Source organism: Nicotiana tabacum, chromosome 6 (assembly GCF_000715075.1).
Source record: "Nicotiana tabacum cultivar K326 chromosome 6, ASM71507v2, whole genome shotgun sequence".
NCBI lineage: Eukaryota > Viridiplantae > Streptophyta > Magnoliopsida > Solanales > Solanaceae > Nicotiana > Nicotiana tabacum.
In genome coordinates this window covers 120,014,813-120,023,174 of record NC_134085.1, presented here as the reverse complement: position 1 = coordinate 120,023,174, position 8,362 = coordinate 120,014,813, and the positions used below count along the sequence as shown (strand labels likewise).

At 35.4% G+C, this 8,362-nt stretch overlaps 1 pseudogene; it reads left to right on the top strand.

Moving 5' to 3' along the window:
- The first annotated feature begins 301 nt into the window (after positions 1 to 301).
- On the top strand, positions 302 to 7,803 carry LOC107782323 (AT-hook motif nuclear-localized protein 1-like; annotated as a pseudogene).
- The last annotated feature ends 559 nt before the right edge of the window (positions 7,804 to 8,362 follow it).

Sequence of the window (8,362 nt, the reverse complement as noted above, 5' to 3'; positions counted from 1 at the left end):
CACCTGTGTATGAACTCCAGCATATTATGTTGGACCGGTATACTTTGCTGACTCCAGTATAATATACTGGAGACTGGAGCACCGGTGTTCCAAACTCCAGCATATTATACTGGACAATTATACTTGCTGGAACTCTAGTATAATATACTGGCGTATTTTTCAAGTTTTGAACCGTGTTTTCGCTCAGATTTATCTTTACATGAAAAGTGGCTAAATTTCGATTACTTTTGAAACTGAGCTATTTTTGAACGAATTGTAAATCCGGCTATTTTTGAATTTCTCCCTAAAATTTATGAACAAAAATGTATTTGCCAAAAAAAAAAACAAATTATTTTTCAACTTTTATTTTTTGTCCTTTACCTTTTTCCTTGCAAAAACCCTAATTTCACCTCAAAGAAATTGTGAAAACACAAAGATTTTACATATTTTCTTTCTATTTTCATAAAAATAGTTTCTTCTTTTAAGCTCTCTGTACTTTCCTCTGCAGTAGCAGAGTTTATGCCACAGTTCAGAATATCAGTAGTCATTAGATTTCCACTGCAAAAATTTGACGTAGTCAGATGATCTTTTTGTAGACGAAACTGATTTCTAGCATTTACAGATTCTTGGTACATTACTTGTTATATATTACTTATAGCATTTGGAAAAAAGATTGTATTTTTATTCTCTTGTAATTCTGAGGCTTTGATTTATTGTTTTTCGTTTTTGATCTTTAGTTGTTTTGGGGGGCTTAAGTTATTTTGGAGTTTTCAGGGGTTTATGATTATTTACTAAGCAGTGTGGAGTATATGAATGAAGGAGAAAGACGGACTTAGTAATTCTGAAAGCTACAGAGTGGCCCCAAGGATTGAAAGTATTACTAATAATGAGTTTAGTGGAACAATTGTAGCAGAAGAAGAAGAAGAAGAAGAAGAAGAAGAAGAGGGAGAGGGAAGAGGAAGAGGGAAGACCTAGGAAGTATGGACCAGATGCTCAAGTAGCCGCGGTCGCATTGTCAGCAATGCCAATATCAGCTTCAATTCCTCTTACTGGAAATTTTTCACCTTGGAGAAACAGTGGAAGTTGCCCCGTTGATCATCTTAAGAAGAAGAACAAGTTTGAGGTCGAAACTCCAGGTAACATTTTTTCCCCGACATGTTGGGGACTGAGGCGTAGTTGTTTTATTTTGTAGAATTTGAATGCAATTTTGATATTGCTGCTCGGCTAATCGGATTAGAATTTTCTAAACGTTGGATCGCGCTGTTGAATATTTGTTTGTGATTATTGATTAATAATGTTTCACAGTATGGGGATGGATCTAGTGGTGTGGATATGTTTGCTCTATTTCTGTTTGTTTCTGTTTTGCTTATTGGATTGCGTTGTTGTAAGTATTTACTAACTTAGAGTTAGACTGGGTCCACATTATCAGGAAGGATCTTTGATGGCATTTATGATGTTGAAGAAGATAGTGAAAGGGGAGAATATTTTCACTGCATCTAAAGGTACTAGTTTTCTTGGTGGGAGGGGGTGGGGGAAGAGAAGCAGCTTCATGCATTGAGCAAATAGAGTTGGACCACTTGGTGTTCTGTCTTCTAAACTGAAATCAACACGCATGTCTATCTTCAGACAATAATTGTGAGATATATAGAGATGGGATAAGAACAAATAACCAAGTGCATACAGTGAAGAAGCTGATAATTTTTAAAAAGGCAGGAAAGTGATGGAATTTATATTGTTCTGACCCATGAGACGTATACATATAGTATATTGATATTTTTGCATGACAGACGAAATACTGAACTTGGAATCAGTTTATTCAGTTATAATTATAGAAGTAATTATACCAGCTAATGATGCTATAAAACTCAGCACTCTTGGCCAAGTAAACAGATGGAGTAATATTCTTTTACCGTCTCACTGATCGTTTGTTCTTTTCGATTTCGACAAGATTAAAGTTTATTTCTAGCGGCAATGTGTTAAGATAGTTTACTCTCTCATAGTGATAAAAAGGTTATCATCATTATGCAAAATTTTTAGATATGTCCTCATGAATAAATGCAAGCGAGTAACAAAACTCAGTTGATTATGCTTTATATCAAATTCTGAAACTAGAATACAAATCTACGCATAGATATTTTATCAGTAGATGTAACTCTCTTATTGAAACTGTATCAATAGATTTAATACTGTTGTCATATATAACAATGCTAGAGATGAAAGGCCTAAGTGACTCTATTAGTACAGAGTTGGATCCAAAATCTGAAGTTTATGGGTTCCTACAACCACCTCAAGTTAATATATTATAATAACCGGACTAAGGAAAGAGTACCGACATTCAACATATATATATTGAAAAGAGTAACAAACCACTTAAATACAACATAAGTACCGATATTTGGTTCTTTTTATAGTTTGGCTTTTAGTCATTTGTTATGTTTCGTTTATCAAAATTAAGAACACACACACACACAAAAAAAAAAAAAAGAATAAAGTGTAGATGTAGGACTGTGGAGTGTTTTGTAAAGTTTTGTGGAAAAAACGAAAAACAAAGGGAAGTGTAGATTGTCCTTAAGGAGATTCGAACTCACATAAGTGGGCAACAAGAATGAGACGAACTTGGGCTCCAAATCTTACCACAGGACCAGCAACACATTTTTGAATTGGGTTCCCATCTAAATGTTATTATAATATCAACGGATTTCTTAATACAAATACGAAACTTTACTGCTTATGATTTTCTCCAATTTCCCGTGGAAATTGGTTAAATTTGGTCTCTATGTGTTCTGCGGTCAAAATAATACTATCTTATTATTACCTTATAAAAAAAATACTATCTAATTATTACCTTACCTTATAAAAAAAATATAATCTAATTATCTTGCCTATCAATTTTACTTGTTCGAAGCTGATATTATATCTAAAAAGTTTAATTTTCTGTGTCTTGAAGGTTTAACTTTGTTTGGCTATTGCTAAATCTTCTATTTCCTCAGGTGAGAGGATGGAATACTTTGTCGGTGCAAATCTTTCTGCGCATGTGATCATTGTTAATGCTGGCGAGGTAAGCCTTATGTATTAATGAATTTCCGATGTTCATACTCCAATATTAATGAATTTCAAATGTTCATACTCCGTTATGCCTGATTTATGACCGGAAGAATGAAAGGATGGTGTGCGTTAAAGTTAGAGTTATAGAGAGGTTGATCTTATCTATTTCTTTCATTTATGACTATAATTATTAAATTTTTGTGGTAGGGATACAAGAAGAGGTTAATCTGATGTTATGGAATGCTTCTCGAAGTTTTCTTTTGACTTTCCTAATCCAGCCAAATAGTGGTGTAAATTTATGTTGCTTGGACTCTTCAAAATTCTTGCCGCATCTGTGTCGACATGAGTTGGGTGTGGATGTGGGATCCATACCGGGATTTGGTCAATTTACCTTGGGTACTTTGTCTACATCTATGACCCGGAAGTATAGATTGATTGGGTTTGGTGTGTGATGTTTATAAAGAATTAAATAATTTTAGATCTATAACTTTAATCAATCGGAATATATACTTTATATGTCGTACTATACATTTATTGGCCCTATCGCATCATCCATATCCACACTCGAATCCGTAACCCTAATCCTAAATTTATGGGATGAAGTTTCCGACTTCTAGATCCGCACCCATATCGGATAGCTGCACCCGCTGAGCAACATAGGTGTAAATGAAATAGAAGGTACAGTTAAACTAACTAATGATAGTTCCTTAATGCTCAATTTTTGAAAGATCATATCCCCTTCTAGGTATACTATCTGGGAAGTGGGTTCAATCTAGCTCTTAGCTGGTGATATGTGCAATGCGTTTCTCAGGAAATCACAGATAAAGGACGAAGAGGAATAATGGGTCAGACACGTTGATCAAATATATGATTCTGTATGTCAAGTTCAAATTTCTCTAATGGAGCTAATTTGACTAGTCAAAAAGGAATAAACTATAACAGGTGAATATTAAGCAAAAAAGAATTTCCATATGGATATAAATTGGATATTGGCTATATATGTCAGTCAGCCAAAGGCATCAGACCAGTAGTGAACGCATGACGCCCTTCTAGTGAAGACAATAGAGAAAATATATTGGTGAACAGTAAGAAATTACTCCTGAATTTGACTTGGACTTGAGGTATATAATTTTCGATCTTTTTCAGGAGAAACAGGTTAAAGCACTTGAATAAAGTATGGTATTCTGCTTGGTGAAATTGGTCTGAAGGAAATAACATTTCCTGAACCTTTGTTGTGTTTAAATGCAGCTACCTGTCAAAAAAAAAAAGATCCTTTTATAAGCTTAAAATGGCTTCCTTCTTTGTTCTCCATCTCCTTTTCTTTTCTCACCTAACAAACTGAGAGCTTCATTTGTATGATGTGAATCAAAGTAGGTGTGCTGCGTAGACCCTTGGGTGCTAGGATTAATTATATTGCTGATGCTAATTCTTACAACAAAAATAATAATAATATGGCTGATGCTTATGTCGTAGAGAATGATACATACATTCATAACTTTATTCCATATCTAAAAGAGTTTCTGGTATGAATATCTATTGAGGGGAGCCTTGGCGTAACTAGTAAAGTTGTTGCCATGTGACCAGGAGGTCATGCGTTCGAGCCGTGGATACAGGCTCTTGCATAAATGCAGGGTAAGGCTGCATACAATAGACCCGTGTGGTCCAGCCCTCCTTGGACCCCGCACATAGCGGTCCTCCGCCCGAATCGGAATCAAAGTAGTATCCACCTTCTTCCTTTGCCGGTATCCTAAGATCGATCTCTTGACTGAGTCATTTCACATGTTGCACTGAGAACAAGAGACTGATCCTGTACCGTGCTAGAGCTTAATGCACCGGGGCGGCCCTTTGTGGGATTATACTGGGTTGTTGTTGTTGTTTGAACATCTATTCCCACTGAAGCAGGAGTTCTATGTTATCTCTTCAAAGGTGAGAATTTATTGGTATATCAAGAACTAGCCTTTTTTGTTAGGGCATGTGTTGCATTCAGACAAATGTGTTGCCTTTTGCTTTGCTTGCAATTCATGCGCACTTAGCCTCTTGCTGGTTTCATGCTGCTTTCTACAGCTGAATGAAATGAAGCACATTATCACCATGGTTTTTAAGCCATCATAGGCTGAGCAGCCCTAGATTTCTGATAGAAAATTGTCAAAAGGTAGATTTTTTGGGAAAGGAAAGTCAAAGAGGTCAATGAGTTAGGGAGAGGTAGTTTTAACATTTACTCCTTGTTGTGATTATTACTTCCTATCCGATACAATTGATAAAATATCCTTGAACTGTAACTGGATAAGTAATTAATATGGCTCAATTCACCTGCTTTCCTCAATAAGTTTTCTGCTTTCTCAATTATACATATTTACATTTAAAATGCCTATGATATAAATATGAATGGTTTGATTTTCGACAAGTAGATATCTCAATGTCCGGATGTAGACATCTTTCTTAGGTCTGTAACAAGTGGCTGGTGCTTACTGGTTATTTCTGTTTTTAATAAAGAAATTTCTGAGTGCTAAACCACATATCATTAATTATTTTATTTAGCATGTGTTGAAACCAATATCTCTTAAACTTTTGGAAAATAGGCAACTCCTGGTGCCACAGTGGTTGTATCGAAACAACCTTTTTTTTCTTTTAAGATTGTACCTGAAATCAAATTTCTTATGTGGTTTTCAAGAATGCAGTATTGAACGTCTGAATATACGAAAGACAATGTTGGAATCTCGAATATGTGTGGAATAAACAATTTGATATTATTCAATGCTCATCATACCTGGGAAAACTGAAACACTTGATCTGGCAGAGCCAAAAGCTTATATTAATTATTAACCTTAGAACATTTATCTCCCTACTCCTCACATTTATTGATGTCTATAGTCATAATTATCTAGAAATGATGTACTTGTTTATCGCAACCTACTTGTGCACATGCACTGGTGCTGTGTTCTGGTAGATATATGTTAAAATATGTTCAAGACATGAAATGTTTAAAGTTGTCACAGAGAAATGACGGGCCTCACCGTTTTTAGAAAGTAATATTTTTGGGATATACAAAGTAAAAAGTAGGTCAAACAAGATGAGATGGAGGTTGTAATTGTCTGTCCAAATATTGGAGAGTTTTTTCTTTCCAATTTGATTTTGGGGCTTGGTTATGCAGTCAATTGAGGGATGCATTAAAATTTCCCGTGCAGCTTGTCCGCCAGGTTAAAGTAAGCATTTGATGAAACACGCCAAGTGCAGGACAAGTGCCATCTTACTGTTGGCAAACAATTGTTATAGCTGAGGAGCCTTGCTTCTAGACATTTATTTTGCTGAAATTTCCTTGGCTGTTTGTACCTCTGTTAGAATATTTAAAATCCAATTTCTTTTGATTTCTTTGGTGTATTAGGATGTCAGCATGAAGATAATTTCATTTGCTCAACAAGAACCTAGAGCTATTTGTGTGCTGTCTGCAATTGGTGCAATTTCAAGTGTTACACTTCATCAGACTAGTTCTTCTGGTGGAACTTTGACCTATGAGGTGTGAGCCGTTTACTTCTACTATACTGATTTGCATGTATGGATGCGCTTGATTTCTTTGCTGCAGCATATACATTTTTATAACACCCCTTGGATGCTGATGTGTACCTTCATCAGTTTACGGGGCTACTGCACCACATACATACCAAATGAATAAAACAAATGAAAAAATAAATATGTTGTTTGTTGTTTTGCCAAGGCACCCTGTTCTGTCTATCTTCTATTTTTGCCGTCGGAATATTTTTTTTAAAATAATAGTTACATTTTACTTGTAGATTTAAAGCACAGACCTTCAACTCTTGAGGGAAGAAATGCCATTTTCTTTTCTACTATATGAATCGAAATACTTATTTCCCACTGGGAATGAAAGCAAGAAGTATGATGGAATGTTCATCATTAGCATTTCTTCTTATCCAAATTATGATTTTGCTGCAGGGTCGTTTTAATATTCTCTCTCTGGAGGGATCATTTAGGCCAAGTGATGATGGAGTAACAAAAAGCAGATCTGGTGGACTGAGTGTCTCTCTTTCAGACCCTGATGGTCAGGTTATAGGAGGAGCACTTGCAGGCTTGTTGGTAGCCGCTAGCCTCGTTCAGGTTAGAATGGAACTACCCAGCTTTTTTAGCTCATTGCTATTCTTTTCCCAACAACTTGCAAGCAGTTTTGGGACTATTTATGATCTTTGGAATTTACGACGTTGGCTGGCATTGCAACACAAAAAACATAATTGATCTCTCTTTTTTTGTGTGTATCCATGTTAGTGGGGAAGTTCTTGAAATAGCACCCACATTTAACTGCTACTTTGAATATTTTTTTTGTCCTTTTAAATTTTTTATCGTTTCCTCATTTTGTGTGAGCTTGCAAAACTAATCTGTAACATCTTGAGTGCATCAGGTTATTGTTGGTATCTTTCCAACCGGTCACCAGCTGGAGCAGAATCGAGAGCATGCAGCTGTTTTTGCCGCTATTCCTGCCCCTCCCATTTCTGAAGAAGGAACTGATGGAGCTTACGCTGCTGGGCTAAGGAACTGACCGGCTGTTGTATTTGTGGTACCTTATTGCTAAATTGTTAGCTTACTTGAAGCATAAACACAAGGAATCCCACAACATATGGCGGAACACATTTTCTTTTCTTGAATATTATCAAACTCTCTACAATATTGAAAGATGATAAATTTCTTATACCAAACAAACAAGAGATCCTTATTGAAAGATAATGGAGGATGTGTTACTGGAGCAAATTCGGATCCCAATCCAACATCCTTTGCCGCAAAATTATAGTGCGTATATAGACCAAATACTACTTCATATGATTACATATTATATTTTGAACATCCTTAATACAGTAGGGCGAGGTAGCCTAGCGGTCTAGGGTGTTCAAATTGAGATGTTCATGAATTCAGATCCATGTCTAAATATTTTTATCTGCCCATTTTGTTCGCTAAAACTATTTGGCAAACAAAACTATATGTGGTTTATTTGACTTTTATTTCAATCTAATTTTTTTGATAAATAACTCTTATAACTTAAAATTTATGCAAGAATAAACAACTGATCCTAAAAGTAATTTCTTAATTGAGAATTATTTCTTAAACAAATTCTATGATTTAAAAGTCAAGCTCTATAAAAATTTATTCAACAAAAGCTCTCTACATTGTATAAACCCTCTCGATTGTCTCTTTCCTTTCGTTTTATACTTTTATTAATAAAGCTTTTATTGTTGTCTTTTCTTTATTGGAAACAGCTTCTCTGTGCATTAGGTAGGGGTAAGGTCTACGTACAGACTATCCTCCCTAGATCCCATATATTGGGGTCAAACTGGGT